Genomic DNA, 17,541 nt, shown 5'->3' with positions numbered 1-17,541 from the left:
GGAGACTTTTAGAAAGTTATTTCAAAAAAAAAAAATAGCACTTCATCTTTATAATAGTAACAGGATGTTTCCCGTGGACTAATAACTGGGCTGTGGTTAGAACTCCATGTTTGTCCACTAGACCTCAGTTCCTCTCTAAAAAGGCCCTTAATCACCTGCTCATGCACAGGGCCTGGTAGTGCCTTAGAAATCTTTTTTTGTTTCTGATGTCAAGCACTTGCAACATTAAACATTTCCCTCATTTCTCTCTCTCTCTCTCTCTCTCTCTCTCTCTCTCTCTCTCTCTCTCATTCCAAAGACATAGTTGCATGTGATAGATTTTCAATGCAAGAAAAAAAAAGAAACGCATTTTTAAAAAGCCTTGTAGCAGCCATCTCAGGGTCTGGGGTGCACAGTGACAGAGCTGTGGCCTTCAAGGATCCCCACTTTTTCCATGGCAGACACCCACAGTGATGAGCCCACTGGCTTCTGTGCTCCCGGCCCACCTCCAGAGCAGCTAGGACCCACATCAAGCTCCCAGTTCTGGCAAGATGGACGCAGAACCCATGGTCTTAGGTACCTGGAAACAGGCAATGTATAACAAGGAGACAGGGGCCTAGGGGACAAGGAGCTTTTGTCCAGGGCTTGAGAACACCACCTCCTGCACAAAGCCCAGAAGTGGCAGGCAGGGGGCAGGAGGCAGTCAAGCTTACAGCAGAAATATCACCTCAAACAAAGAAAGAAAGGGCTGAGAGGTGTAAAGACAAGAAGAGGCCAGGAAGCGTGAGGCCCAGGCTCCTGGGCAGCTGGGTTCTTCCAGGCCTGTTAAAAATAAACTAATTGTTTTCAATTTGAAAAGCCATGTTCTCTTTTTGTTTTCAGATTGAAAAAAATTCCTCATCACATTGTGCTGGTTGTATAGAACACCTGAGTCCCTATAGTCAGGCTAAGAAATTAACTTGGGACAATAGCTGATAGGGAAGAAGTAACTGGCAATCTGAAAATGCAAACATAAATTATATACGATATATAGTTAAATTACATATAAATGATATATTCACATTTGTGTGTGTGTGTATATATCATGTTAGATAGATACATGCATGAACTTTGCCCTTAGGAATCAAGCATAGTAGGTACAATAATCGACTCTTATCATGTAATCAATTGCTTGGGTTCAAATCTTAGTCCTGCCCCTTAGCTCTGTGGCCCTAGACAAATTATATAAATTCTCCATGCATTAGTATCCTTATCTATAGATGAAGATGTAGAAATTGATAATATCTTATCTAACTCATAGGATTGTTATACATATTAAAATAGTTGACGCAGTTATAATACTTCCTGGAGTAAAGTAAATACTATGGACATGTTTGCAGTTATTAAAGTATCTTCTTGGAGGATCTGACGCAGATGGTGTGCTAGGGAGAATACGTGCTTTAGATCAGATGGTCACACACTCAAATCCTATATACTCACTGTACAACTTTGGCCTCCATTTCCTCAAATAGTTGTGAAGATGAAAGTGAATGACACATGTGAAGTACCTGGGGCATTATCTCAGGAGACTCAGGTAGTAAAGACACAATCATCGTTGCAGAGTAAAGAATATTAGAAGTCAGAGCCCTAAGACTTCATTAACTTAGGTATCAGAACACAGAGAAATCACTCTAGATATCAGTCAGGATGGGTCAGGTTATGATGCAGTAACAAACTACTCCCAAATCTCAGTGACTGGAGGCAACACACATGTTGTTCTCACTACATGTCCACACCAGGTCAGCTAAGGGGTGTGTTTCATGTTGTCCTCCCTCACTCCAGGATCTATCTGCAGGCATATTGATAACTGTTGCAGCAAAGGGACAGAAAGCTTTGGGGGGGAGGGTCTTTGTTACAGTTTTAATCTTAAACATCTCCCAAAGGCCCACATGCTAAAGGATTGGTCACCAGCTTGTGGTGTTCTGAGGAGGTGGTGGAACCTTTAGGAGGTGGAGCCAAATAGAAGGAAGTTAGATTATTGGGGTACTCTTAAGGGGGATATTGGAATTCCAATCCCTTTCCCTCTCTGTCTCTCTTTGCTTGTCAGCCAACATGATATGAACATATTTCTTCCACTATAGACTTGCACCATTCTACCACAGCCCCAAAGCAACAGGACCAAGGAAGCATTGACTGAAAGCTCTAAAACCATGAACCAAAATAAACCTTTCCTTCTTATAAGTTGATTATCTTTTTTATCAATTACATTGATTGAAAGCTACCAGAGTAAAAAAAAAAAAACAGCAATTTAATAATTTAATACTGTGCTTTGTGGTGACACTCATATCATTCTTCCCCCTCCCCTCTAAGCTGAAATGGTTGGACTAAAACTTATGTGAAATAAAAATACTAACAGTGCCTATCTAGAGAGACTTGGCTGGCAATTAAGTGAGATAATGGCAGGAGAATCCGAGGTGGAGCTCATTGGTATGACACTTACTTAACAGGCAAGAGGCCCAGGGTTCCCATCCCCAGCATGGGGGGAAAAAAAGAGAGAGAGAAATAGAAAGGGGGGGGAATGGAGTGGGGATGATTACAGGCATGCACCACCAGGTCCAGCAACACTCATCTCTTTTACTCACAGCTCATTAGCCAGAACCAGTCAGATGGACCCACCCAACACAAAAAGGCTGAGAAGTACAGTTGTACCATCCACCCCATAAATAGAGGTGGAAATGTCTGGGAACATCACAGAACCACCACAAAGAACCTCTGAAACCTTGCTATTGAAGCGGGGTCCAGATGAGGCTTGGACCTCCCCTGCGAACTTATTGGAAAGGCAATATTTCTGGCCCCACCCCAGAACTAGAATGAGAATCCACATTTTTTAAAAAATATTTTTTAGCTGTTGATGGACATTTATTTATTTAGTTAGTTAGTTAGTTATAACCTCTACACTAAATTTCCATGAATATCAAAGGAGAACTAGCCTAGTCTATAGGGTACCAGGGCAGCGTGCTGCCTGAGTGTGGCTCTCAGCCTCTATCAGTGGGTTTAGTCAGCATGCTTCTTCTTAGGGCCTTAGACTTAGTGGGTTAGAGCTCAGGAATCTGCACTAAGCAGACACAGGTAACTCGGATGCATTACCTTCCTCCACCCACTTAGAGAAGATACTCTCAAGTTTGTTCTGGATGCATTTTCTTTTCTATGAAGCAAAAAAAAAATTAAAAAAATAATTGAAAGGCCTGGACTATCAAGGATAAGAAAAATACTTTAGGGCTGGGGATGTGGCTCAAGCGGTAGCGCACTCGCCTGGCATGCGTGCGGCCTGGGTTCCATCCTCAGCACCACATACCAACAAAGATGTTGTGTCTGCCGAAAACTAAAAAATAAATATTAAAAATTCTCTCTCTCTCTCTCTCTCTCTCTCTCTCTCTCTCTCTCTCTTTAAAAAAAAATACTTTAGGGATTTTCCATTTACTTTCTTCTAAACTATAGTTTAAGATAGGGAGAGGGTCAAAAACTATCATCAGCAATTTACTGTGTACCAGGCTCTATGCAAGCTACTTATGCACTTTATCTCATTTACCACTAACCCCAACCCTACACCATAGGCACATCTTGATCCTTATTTCATGAGAGACCAAAGTACGCACACTTTAAGTAACTTGTTCAAAGACACACAGATCCATAAGCTCAAGTTTATGTTCACTACATGAGCCACTCCCCAGGACCAGCATTCCTAGTCTAAGGAAGTCCCTCTGCAGAACTTCTTCCCCACTCAGAGCAGTCTCCTGCATGGCCCTCAACTTTCAGCCTCTTGCCAAGGGCAGCATGATACAGATATTTCTGATTTCCTTGGATGCATGTGGTAAATGAACATTTTTAGGGAGATAGAGACAAATTCCTAACCTCCTTCAATTTTTAGTCATCTACTGCTGAAATTTTCACTGGACATTTTTCCCCTGGTCCTTATGTCCACTCTTCTAAGGCTACTACTGTTGTTGCTGCTCTCAGGCTTTATCATTCTGAACTTCAGGAGACTGTGCAAAGGAATATGATAAGGAACCCTTGGATCCCATCCAATTCACCCTGCACATAAGACGACGGAGGATCAGGGAGGTAAAGTCACTTGCAAATGGTAACTCAGCTGTCCCTAGAAATCAGCAATGCTTTAACAGTCCTGCCATCTCTCTGCTCTGTGTGACTAGCAGGGAAGAAAAATGAGATCTCCCTCATTCTAGCCCTTCTCAATTGACCTCCATTAATTTATGGGCTGTTCATAAATGTCAGTACGCTTGACTGAGCCAAGCCTTGAAATTTGCAGTCACCAAAGACACACAGAATATGAAGCAATTTTGGAGCCTCTGGGCCCTGGAAAAGCAAGCTGGGCTGGGCTGATCCTGGTCCTGGTTCTCACTTGGCTGACTTGGCCGTCATCCTAAGCTGAGAAATCTGGCAGAGAGGAGCTTGCAGACCAGCTGTTGATCCTGGTACAGGCGAGGCTACAGCAGGTGTCCCAGGGGTCTTGGTTTTTCTGGCAAAGCCAGACTTGCCTTTCTGTTGTCCCTGCTGACACAATGACAAATCTGGAGGCTTGTTTTGCCTGGAGCAAGACATCACATTGCAGAACCATCAATCTGAACAGGGCAGAACAGTGAAGGGTCCTACCTGACTCTCTCACTCATCCTGGCACTTGCTATCTGGGAGGATCCCTGGCTCCCTGCTGCCCGCCCTTCAGCACCAACCAGAAGCAGGTGTGCTTTTTGCATGCCTGGGCCTACCCAGGTGTTGGCCAGCCAACTCCACATTGGCCTTGTAGGGTTGGAAGGGAATTGAAAGGTCATACATTGGATCCCGATTTACTGATGAACAAGTGACGACTCAAACAAGAACAAAAACTTGCCTAAGGTCATGGAGAAGTTTAGAGTAAACGTCAGGATGAGGATGGAGAAGGAGATGGGCAGTGAAACATACAAATGTAAGTATACACGTGCGTACCCAATTTTATATCATTTTAAAGTTTAAAAAGTTCTTTCACATATAATCAGGGATGACAGCCTAAATATTTTAACCAGTTGGACACAGGTTCTGATGAATCAAGATGGATACCAGCTTGTGGCCCTACAAACAATACATTTGGCCCTCTGGACAACCCTGAGAAGCAGGCACTCTTACTGTTCCCATCCTTAAAGACGAGGAAACAGAGGCACAGAGGCTTAGGATTGACATTGAACTCTGTTCACCATCTTACATAAGATCTGTGTTTGCCTGTTTGTAGGTTACAAAGGTAGTTTAAGCACAAAAAAAAAAAAGAGGCTTTATTATGAGGGTAATGGTGGGCCTCAGAGACCTTAGAGCAAATCAGGGTCACCAGAAGAACTCATATTAAGAATTAGAAAGCCACCAAAAGCCCAGCCAGCTGTCTCTCTTTATATACTTCTGTTTCCTGCTTCTCTCTCATAGCCCCCCTTTCTGTTTCTCTGTACACTTGTCTCCCCTTATCTTCGCCTCTGTTTCAGGTTCTTACAGCTATTCCTAGCCCATCTCAAATCCCAGTTGATTGGCCCAGCTGGTATTCCAGGCCCACCTCTAGTCCAATCAATGTGGTTGAAAGGACAGGGTCACGTTATATGAAAATGACTATCAAAGATCACCCGCACTGGGGAGCAAATGCACAGACAGGGGTGACGTTGAGCTGGGCAGACACCCCAAAGATCACACAACACACAGAAGCATGGCTCCAACCCTGGCCTCTGGGCTCTTAGAACACACTACTCTTTGCATAGGACTACTGATCCCTCCATTCCCGTTTTCCTTAAACAAGGTTGCCTTATGTCACACACATCTTTGGAAAGCCAAGGGACATCCCTTCTAAAAAGACTTAAGCCAAAGGTGAGAGTCAGTTCCAGCTATGGCTGGGCCTCTTGCATGCGTTTCAAGGGAGACCTCTGATTGGTTCCTGAGGGTATTGATGACATTGGACAGAAAGACAAAAGAAGGATAAAACCTTCAGTCATGGGAGCCCCAGACTCCAGCTTGCTTCTTTCTTGGTGGTTATCTGAGCCCTCTATTTGGGGGCAACTGTGTGGCAGCTGACTCTGTGGGGAGCACTGCATGGGGATATCTGCAGGGAACCTCAAAATTGAAGACCTATTCACAGCCAAACAGGAAGCCAGGGTCAGTGAGCCAGAGTCAGACAGTGCAAAATGTAGCTAGACTGAAAGGGTGTGAGGCCAAGGAAAGACCTAGAAGGAGGGGAGAGGCTGAGCAGGGAACAGAGGCCCAACATACTGCAGGGCACCTCCCTGCAGAGGCTGTCTGAAGCTGGCTCTTAAGGACAATGGGGGGATGGGTCACAGGAGACTCACACATTGCAGTTGGGAATGGAAACCAATCCAGGGTCTCTGGAGGCAACACTTGGTGGTATGCACCTGTAGTCCCAGGGGAGCTGAGACAGGAAGATCACTTGAGCCCATGAGTTGGAGACCAGCCTGAGCAACATAATAAGACTCTGTCTCACCAAAAAAAAGGAGGCGGAAGGAATAATGATGATGATGATGTGATCTTTACCCCAGAAGGAGCACTACTGTTTCTCCAGCCCCTAGAAAAGAACCTGATACATAGAAGAGATTCTATGTATATATGTAAAAAAAAAAAAAAATTGCTAAATGAATGATGTGAGCATCAACACAGAGGAATGTGAGGGTGCTCCACACAGTAGTGGATTAGAAACAACCCAAATGGCCAACAATAAGGGACTGAAGTTATAAAAGACAGATATTAAAAATGATGGCATAAACTCCTAGAAGAAAGTGTAGGATCAACACTCCAGCATAGAGGCATAGGCAATGACTTTCTCAATGGGACTCCTAAAGCTCAGGGAATAATGCCGAGAGTGAATAAATGGGATGGCATCAACATAAAAATCTTCTGTACAGCAAAGGAAACAATTAAGAATGTGAAGAGAGCCAGGCTCAGCAGCACATGCCTGTGATCTTAGCAGCTCGTGAGACTGAGGCAGGAGGACCTACCTCGAGTTCAAAGCCAGCCTCAGCAATGGTGAGGCACTAAGCAACTCAGTGAGACCCTGTCTCTGAATAAAATACAAAATAGGGCTGGGGATGTGACTCAGTGGTTGAACGCCCCTAAGTTCAATCCCTAGTACCAAAAAAAAAAAAAAAATATGAAGAGAGAGCCTACAGAATGGAAGAAAACTTTTGCTAGCTACTCTTCTGACAGAGTATTATGGTCTAAATTATATATAAAGAACTCAAAAACTTAACATCAAAAACCAAATAATCCAAACAATAAATAGGCAAATAAATTAAAAGACACTTCTCAAAAGAAGAAATACGGCCAGGCACAGTGGTGCACACCTGTAATCCCAGCATCTTGGAAAGCTGAGACAGGAGGATCTCGAGTTCAAAGCCAGCTTCAGCAACTTAGTGAGGCTCTAAGCAATTCAGTGAGATGCTATCTCTAAATAAAATATAAAAAAGGCCTGGGTATGTAGCTCAGTGGTTAAACCTGGGTTCAATTCCCAGTACCAAAAAAAAAAAAGAAGAAGAAATATGAATGGTCAACAAATATATGAAAAATGTTCAATGTCATCAGCAATTAGGGAAACACAAATCAAAAGTACACTGAGATTTCATGTTACATGAGTCAGAATGGCTCAAGAATACCAACAATAATAAATGCTGGAAGAGGGCTGGCGTGGCTCAGTGGTAGAGCGCTCACCTAGCATGTGCAAGGCCCTGGGTTCGATCCTCAGCACCACATAAAAATTTTAAAAAATAAAGGTATTTTTTAAAAAAAACTAGACATAGAACCACATATGACCCAAATATACCACTCCTCAGTATTTATCCCAAAGGACTGAAGTCATTATACTACAGTGATACATGCATAGCCAAACTGTAAACAGGTTTTCATCAAAAATTAATGGATAAAGAAAATGTGATATATTTACACAATGGATTTTTTTTTTTTTTTTTTTTTTTTAAAGAGAGAGTGGGGGAGAGAGAGAGAGAGAGAGAGAGAATTTTTTAATATTTATTTTTTAGTTCTCGGCTGACACAACATCTTTGTTTGTACGTGGTGCTGAGGATCGAACCCGGGCCGCACGCATGCCAGGCGAGCGCGCTACCGCTTGAGCCACATCCCCAGCCCCTACACAATGGATTTTTATTCAACCATAAATAAAAATGAAATTATGTCATTTGCAGGAAACTGGATGGAACTAGAGACCATCATATTAAGTGAAATGTCAAATTCAGGAGGCCAAAGGTCATATGTTTTCTGCTACATTTGGAAACTAAAGAGGAAAAAGATAAAGAAAGGTGTGTTGGGGGAGGTCTCAGGAAAATCAGAGGGAGATCAGTAGAGTAGAGGAAAGGAACAGGGTAGGAGGGCTGGGGAGTGATATCTGCCAAATTATATTGCTATGTTGTATATTGTGTGCTTGTACAAATATGTAAGAAACAAATCCTACCATCATGTACAACTATAATACACCAATAAAATAATGTAGGGAAAACGATGGCATCAACAAGGGAGCCTGGAGCCTTCAGAGCTCGGCCACCCTGACACCTTGATTTTGGACTTCGGGTCTCCAGCCTTATATGAGGAAACATTTCTGGTGTTCTGAGCCACCCAGTTTGTGGTACTTTGTTCCAACAGCCCTAGGAAATGGATACTTTTGTTCTTAGGCAGAATTGGAGGACTATTTTCTTGAAAAATTGGAACAGTCCCAGAAAAACAAAAGTCTACAAATATTGACATTCAGGAATTTCACACCTATGATGGAGCTACTGGCCAGCTGCCAAACGAACCATCGGGAAAGCCGGATTCTCTTCAAACACTGCTTAGTACCAGTAATCAGTTTCTAATCAGCTTCTTAATGCCTAGGTCTTAAATATGAGTGGATAGCCCAGAACCCTCAGACATCTGAGGAGAGCCTTTGATATCAGAGACAGAGACAATGAGCTGCCTGCCCCACAATCACTCTCCCATTTTCCCTTTTGGTACTAGAACCTCAGGAACTTGTGTTGGGTGTGAGGCTCTTCACCTGAAGGCCATGCTTCTCAAACTCCCTTCCAGGTAAAGGGGCCAGAGGGGTGCCGCAACTTCCAATTTGTGTCCTTAAAAGGAAGCTGCTTAACCGGTACAGTGCACACACCTGGAATCCCAGCAGCCCGCAAGTTCAAAGCCAGCCTCAGCAAAAGACAGGCTTGCTAAGCAACTCAGTGAGACCCTGTCTCTAAATAAAATACAAAATACAGCTGGAGATGTGGCTCAGTGGTAGAGAGCCCCTGAGTTGAATCCCAATAGTACCAAAAAAAAAAAAAAAAAAAAGCGTGGTGTTCATTTCTTCTATTCCCCTTCTTCCAAACTACAGCCTTGGTTTATTAGAGATGACCAGTTTCCACCATGATAAAGAGGAAAAATCCTCGGGACATGTGGCAGAAGTCTTATAGCCCAGGTCCCTGGATGACCCTTGGAAGACAAGCTATCCAGCCTCCCAGACTGTCTTCTTCCTTTTCTGTCAAATGAAAGAAAAATAATTTTCTGTGTGTGTTATGGGGTGGGGATGGGAAATGATGGTATAGATGAATAGCTCTTGCTTTGGAAGAAAATTCTCACCATGCACAATGACACACACCTGTAACCCTAGCAAAGCTGAGGCAGGAGGGTCACAAGCTGAAGCCCAGCCTGAGCAATTTAGCAAGACCTTGTCTCAAAATAAAAATAAAAAGGACTGGGCTGGGGTTGTGGCTCAGCAATAGAGCACTCGCCAAGCACATGCAATGCCCTGAGTTCAATCCTCAGCACCACTTAAAAATAAATAAAGGTATTGTGTCCAACTACAACCAAAAAATAAATATTAAAAAATAAATAAACAAAAATAAAAAGGACTGCAATGTATAGCTCAGTGGTAGAGTGCCCCTGGGTTCAATCCCCAGTAGCAAAAAAAAAAAACCCCAAACAAACCTGAAAATATTTCTCATTTTAAAAGAGAGAAGTAGGACCAGGAAGGAGATGAATAAAAGCAATCAATTGACAAATGACTTCTGAGCATCAATTATGTGCAGCACCAAGCGCTTCATCAGCTGCCAAGGAGTCATCATGGTAATTAATGGCAGCAACCTCAGGGCAGGTGGGAGATGGCCACAGGCTGCTGCTGAGACTGTGGCCAGCACTTAGGCCACCAGCAGCCTTTGCTTCCCACCTAACTGGACCTGTGACCAGGGACAGATTATGACAAGGCAAGTGACAACAAAAGCTAGAGACACAGAGATCTGACCAGAACCAGCGAGAACTAAAAGCCAGAGGCAATGGATGTATTAAATTCACCAGGAATTTAATTTAGCAGAAAAAAATAAAATAAAATAAAAAACTTGATTTTTATTCTAGCACCTAGCTATAGGGCTAGGTGCTAAAGATATGGAATTAATGAAAACTAGCAGTCTCTGTTTTCATGGCGTTACGGTCAAGTGTGTGTGGGGGGTGACAAGTAAAGATAAACAATCAATCAATCAACAAACATAACAAGAAAAATATCAGACAGTGATATTTAAGCCTCATCCAAATATCCCATCATCTTACTTCAAAAAGTAAAGGTCATAGAGAAATATAATAAAATAAACATTCATGTACCTATTACCAGTATTTAACAATTCTTAACATTTTACCATATTTACTTCATCTATTTTTCTGTTATTATTATTATTATTATTATTATTATTATTATTTTGGAGTACCGGGAATTGAACTCAGGGCCCTCGCCCACGAGCCACATCCCCGGCCCGATTTTATATTTTATTTAGAGACAGGGTCTCACTGAGTTGCTTAGCACCTTGCTTTTGCTGAGGCTGACTTTGAACACGTGATCCTCCTGCCTCATCCTCCTTAGCCTCCGGGATTGTAGGCATGCATCACTGTGCCTGGCTTCTTCTGCTATTATTGTTGTTCATATTTTTTTTAAACTAAAGTGCAAACATTGCCAGGCATGATAGTGCACAGATGTAATCCCAGCGGCTTGGGAGGCTGAGGCAGGAGGCTGGCAAGTTCAAAACCAGCCTCAACAATTTAGCAAGGCCCTAAGCAACTCAGTGAAATCCTGTCTCAAAATAAAATACAGGGCTGGGGTTGTGGCTCAGCAGTAGCGCGCTCGCCTCACACATGCAAGACCCTGGGTTCGATCCTCAGCACCACATAAAAATAAATAAGTGAAATAAAGGTATTGTGTCCAACTACAACTAAAAAATAAATATTTTTTAAAAAGAAAAATAAATAAAATACAAAAAAGGGCTGGGGATGTGGCTCAGAGATTAAGCTCCCCTAGGTTCAATTCCCAGTACCAAAATAAATATAAATAATAAATAGATAAATTGCAAACATTTTACCCCTAAACACTTAGGTATGCATCGCTAAAAATAGATATTTTTCTACTTAACCACATTATCACATTCAATAAAACTTACAATAACTCTTTAGTATAATCAAATACACTGTCTATATATAAACATAGAAATAATGGTCCCCAAAATATTTTTTATTGCTGGCTTTTCAAACTAAGGTCCAATCAGCATCTACACATTATGTTTGGTAATTATACTTTAAAATGTCCTTTTAATATCTACATCTATTTCATCTACATCTATAGAAACAACTCCAGTGCCAAAGTGACTCTTACCAAGCATCATGTAATCAGAAAAGGACACAGACAAAACCCAGACAAAAGAAATCTGGACCATTTGTGGATGGCCAATGTAAGAGTAAGAGGCACTGACAATGGATAAACTCTATGGCTTTGGAAAAAGACAAACGACAGCCTAAACATAAGGGACTGTAGTCTCTTCCTCTTCACCTTTCTCGAGTAATCCAAAGAGGCAAATAGATGCAATAGGAAAAGCATAGGTAGACAATGGCTCAATCTGGCTCTCTAACTGTGGAGCTATATGACCTTGGGCAAGTCATTTTACCTCTTTGAGTCTCAGTTTCTATCTGTGTAAAATGAAATATCCACTTGTGGTAGTGTTGTGAGGATGACATGAATTAATTATCCAGCATGCCCACCACAAGGCTTGAAATCGCTACCAAACCCATTTCCTTTCTTCCTAGACTACATTTCCCAATCTCCCTTGCAGTTAGGTAAGGCATGGGCTCAGCTCTAGCAGTGGAATGGGCTCAGCCTAAAACCTTCTACTCTCTATGGCAGCCCTTGAAAAGATCAGCTGAACCTGGAAGAATCTCCATGTGGCAGGATGCCTGAATTGCCATGTAAAGTAGAGCCCTCATTACCAATAAGGAACGCCTGACTTGGACTTCATGTGACCAAGAAAGAAACCTGTACAGTGGGAACTGATGAGGTTTTAGGGTTTACCTGTTATAGCAGCTAGCATTGTAGTAACTAACACAGACCTAAATGTGAGATGAAGTCATTATTTAGAAGGAAAACTGAAACAAGTTTGAGTTAATCCACGGTAGCTTTGGGAAAGTCAAATTGGGAAACATGTCTACTGGGAGGAACATTTAAATTTTAAAAATGTTGTGTTTTACCAAACTTACAACAGTTTTTTCACATTTTTCACATAGATGTGTAAATCAACTTGCCATTGATGGCATCTGAAATTCCTGACATCCAGGCGATGGTCCTGAGGTGGTTGTCACTGCCTGCACATGTAAAACCTGGTCACAGCTCTTTCTCTCTTGTCATTCTTCCCCTTAAGGCATGTGCATTCTTAGTACAAGAGGTGTTGAGTTTAATCGCCATTTACATTGACTTCAAAAAGCTTCCATGCTGACTTGTCACCAAAATGAAGTTCTTATGTACTAAAAAAGGCAAGGAAACAGAGCAGCTTTTTGACATATGATGAAAAATCTACTTCTCAATAAGACTTAAAGGAGCTCTTTCAATATGCATAACATGAAATTTCTGAGGGACAGAAACGCTTTGTGTCATAGTTTTTCTTTTTCTTAGAAATGTATCAGCAGTAATGGATGGTATGGGTTATAATCGATGGTGCCTTAGGTTTGATGAAATTGTCAATAATGTAGATATTTAATTGATTTTAACCCAGGAAGGAATCCAGTGTAATAATAATGATAATAATTATAACAACTCACACTGGCTGAGAACCAAACACGTACCGCACTGTGGTTTACCTTCATTGTCTACCAGACCATCATCCTCACCCTGGGAGCCGGTTCCTCTTCTATGTGATTACAAATGGGCCTGAGTGCTCTATAGGAAAAGAACAGTGCAGAACAGCATAACTAAGATCGAGAAGGGAGGGAAGACCACAAGGTAGTAGGAGGCAACATTTGTAGAGCATTTAGAATGTACCAGGTGCAATTCTAAATTGCCTGTATTAAGTCACTTAATTCTCCCCCACACTCTAAGAATATTATCAGCTCTTCTTTACAGATGAACAAAATCAAGTCAGGGATAGAGAAGTTAAATAGCTTGCTCAAAATCACTCAGGTCACCCAGCTAATGAGGGATAAGCCTGGGATCTGAACCAGAACAGTCTGCGACAGAGCCCATGCATTTTACCACTTTGCTACCTCCTCTCACTAGAGAGCTGTAAGAAGTAAATCTCTACCCCCCACCCCCAACACACACTGAAATGGCTACGGAGATTATTTGATCAATGATGGTCAAATCTAAAATGAGCGCATCATTCCTATTTTACCAATGGGGGTGGCAGTAAGTGATGTTACCTACAGAGACCCCAGACCCTACAACCAACCAGCCCAGTAATTTATCTTTCTGTGTCTGGTTCCTTCATTTGTTGCAAAGATTAGATGCGTTAATGCACATATAAAACTTGGATCAGAGCCAGAAGATACTAAGCCCTCAATAAATCCTATGTAGTGTTATCATCTTCAAACAATGTTCAAAACAAACCTAAGGAAACCGAGACTCAGAGAGGCTTAGCAACTTGTCCAAAATCACATTTCCAGAAAAAAGCAGGATTCCAACAAGTCCTTTCACTCAGAAGCCCTTGCTTCATACCTCGTCCCAGGAGCTACCTACTAAAGATGAGTCAGTGGCTTAAGTCTTCATTCCTGAAGACTTCCAGGAAAGGAAATTCCAAATCCCAATGTGTCACACATTTTAACATCCCAAGCCAGGCACAGTGGCACACGCCTCTAATCCCAGCAGCTCGGGAGGCTGAAGCAGGAGGATCATGAGTTCAAAGCCAGTGTTAGCCACCTAGCAAGGCCCTAAGCAACTCAACAAGACTGTGTCTCTAATAAAATATATTTGGGGATGTGGCTCAGTGGTTAAGCACTCCTGGGTTCGATCCCTGGTACAAAACAAAAACAAAAACAAAAACCCAATAACAACAAAAACAAACAATAACAACAACAACAACAAAAACCTATCCCAAATGTTACCATGTTTCCATCCCTACACAAAGAAGGCAGGGACCATTTTAGAGTCTGGCACCAAATAGGCACTTAACAAAAAATGTGGTGTCAATGAATGAACTAATGAGAAAATGGACTCATGACCTCTCAGGTCCCCGTCAGACCCCACCCACTTGCTTACTTTCTTGAACTCCCGTTGCTTAACCTAGTGTTTCTCAACATGGTTGTCACCAGGGCATTGTGAGGACATCATGGAGCTGAAGTGGCTTTGGTATGTGGAGACACCTTGGGTTTCCTCATTCCCTTGGGCCCATTTTGCCCAAGAGCACAGAGTAGAGATATCTTGAGGGGAGGATTGCTGAGGATGAGGGTACGCAGGTGGATGGGCTTATTCCTGCAGCCCCCACATGTCCTCAGAATAATCAGTCAAGGTCACAAGTGACACAGGTGGAGGAAGGTTGAGGGCCCTACTGGACATTCATTGTTAGGACAGGAAATATGTGGGTGTCAACTCCATTCATTGCAAATAATGGAAATCCATCACGAACAAGTATTAGGGGGAAAAAAAGGCAGGTATTGTTCACATCACTAGGAATTCCAGGGCTGGCTTCAGATAGGAATGGATCCAGATGCTCAAACAAGGCCTCCACTTTTATCCATACCTGCCCCCTAACTTTGTTGCTTTCCTCTCTGTGTTGGATCATCCTTGCTCCCCAGCAGGCAGGCTTTCTGCAAACCATGGTTGTTGATAACCCTCAGTTCACATTCTTCCATTGCAGAGTTCTAGCCATTATGACTGTTTTAAGTTTGGGGTGGGAGGAAGAGTTTGTCTGTGAGAGGAAGCTGGGACTCTCCCCTTTCGTAAAAAAAAAAAAAAAAAAATCAAAAGCTTTCTTAGAAGCCACAGAGCAGACTTCTAGTTAGGTCCTTGGCAAAGCTGCAAAGGAGACTGAAAAAGTGGGAAACAGAGTCGCCATCGTTAGCTTAAATATATGACCATCTATCATCACCTGGGACTCGCCATGCACTCACCCTGAGCAAGCAGCAGAAAGGGGAGAGACGAAATTGGGTAGATAACTATGGCATGTATCACAATGAGGTATTGTAAAGCAGCCTCACCAGATCATATAACAAGAATGGGGAAGCCAGGCACTGGGATACGTGCCCGAAATCCCAGTGACTCCAGAGGCTGGGGATTGCTATTTAAGGCCAGCCTCAGCAATTTAGCAAGACCAGATCTCAAAATCAAAAAGGACTGGGGATATAGTTCAGTGGTAAAGCACCCCTGGGTTCAATATCCAGTACCCTCCCCCCACCCCCACCCCCCAAAAAAAGAATGGGAAGGAGAAATTTGCCAAAGAATCGAAAGTGCTAGCCACACAGAAACAACCGGTATACACATCAGAATTGAGGAGTGAGGAGATCAAAGTCAAAAAAAGTGAAAGTGTTAAATCAGGGGGAGACAAAAAGAGAGGACAGTCCTGCTAAGGACAACACCTGTCAGGATATTACCTGAGACATTTTGTTCTTATCTAAGCATGCTAGAGCAGAAGTTCAAAAACACAGAGGGTTCTTGGCAAGTGAGGAGGAAGTGAGAGGTCTCCTTGCCACACAATCTGAGTTCTTTCTGCTGTCTTTGCTTCGTTCCACTATTCACTCTCTAAGGCAGATTAGCAAAGATGCAGCTCTGAGGCACCAAGGAGAAACAGACTCAAAAATCTCCAGCGAGGCCAGGTGCCATAGCAGTAGCAGGAGCCTGCAGTCCCAGCTAATTGGGAGACTAAGTCAGGAGGATCGCTTGAGCCCAGGAGTCACAGGCCTGGCTGGGCAACATAGTAGACTCTATCTCCTGAAATAAAATGTAAAAGAACAAACCTTCCTTAGGCTGGGTATACCTTATGGCATCTTAGCATGAACCAGGCCCTGGGTTCAATCCCCAGCACCAAGAAATATAATGTCAATGGCTCACTCCCTACCACCCATGAACTCAAGACCAAATCTAGGGTCTGGGCCTGCTGCCCCCTCCCGCCTTGTCCTTCACTGTAACTCCCCTTCCATCTTCTTGGCCCAGTCCCCACACCCAGCTTCCTAAATCCAACCTGAACTTTCCTGACCTCAGGCTTTTGTCCCCACACTGCCCTTTCCTGTGACATCAGTGTATCTCCATTTTGTTTTTCCTCTGTTTGTTTGTTTCCATATTTTTCTTGGTGCACTATAATTATGCACAATGTTGGATTCACTGTAAGGTATTTTTACATGCACACAACCTAATTTGGCCAATATCATCCCTGGTATTTTCCCTCCCTTCCCCTTTCCCTCTTTCTTTTCCTTTTCTATTCTCCCTTTGGCTTTCATTGTATCCCCCCCCCCCTTTTTTTTAATCTATAAAGTAGGATATTCCTTCCTTATAAGGTGTTGTGAAGGTTATGAAAAATTAAACAAGTTAGGTGTTTAGGATACCTTCTCGCACCACCTGAAGTGCTCAGTAGATGTTAACTGTAGTTATGACCGGTGGATCCACGTTATACAGACTTCATGAGCCTGGTGTGCACTTCTAGTGATTACCCGTTTCTTTCTTGAGGTATTTGTGAATGTGTCAAGAAGGAGCTTCATGAACCCAGAGTGTCAAGGATGGCCCCCTTTTGCTTCTTGCCCATCTTTGTCCTGGCAGGCCAAGCACACAGCTGCTGTTGAACAGTTCAACCTGAGATGGAAGGGAGTCGGCCTGACAAGGGACAGAATGTGCCATCCAGGACACGGTAGAGAATGAAGTGCTGGGCTGGGCAGAAAGTCAACCTCCACGGCTGGCTGTTCACTCTTGCTGGCTGTGGGGCCTAGTTAAGAAGAGGAGCCCACCCACAATTTCACAACAGAGCTGTCAGGACAGTCAGGTGAATTCATCCACTGTCAGGGGACAGTGAAGGCCTGTTATAGGCATCTTCCCCAGAAGGCAGGAGCCTACCACCATGAGAGGGCTGAGCACCACTGGCCTCCCTCTCAGCGCAAGAACAGTGACTCAGCAGGAAGCCAGCCAGGGCCTGAGTCACTCCCTCTCCTGCCACCACACCCAGGGTTTTCCTCCAAGGCTTTGAAAATTCACCTGAAGTCCCTGTGCAGTGTGTCGCATGCCTGTAATCCCAGCATCTTGGGAGGCTGAAGCAGGAGGATCATGAGTTCAAAGCCAGCCTCAGCAAAAGC

This window comes from Marmota monax, unplaced genomic scaffold, assembly GCF_021218885.2.
Source record: "Marmota monax isolate L192 unplaced genomic scaffold, Marmota_monax_Labrador192_F-V1.1 WCK01_AAM20220418_F8-fsc00047, whole genome shotgun sequence".
Taxonomy (NCBI): Eukaryota; Metazoa; Chordata; class Mammalia; order Rodentia; family Sciuridae; genus Marmota; species Marmota monax.
This window is presented reverse-complemented; position numbering follows the sequence as displayed.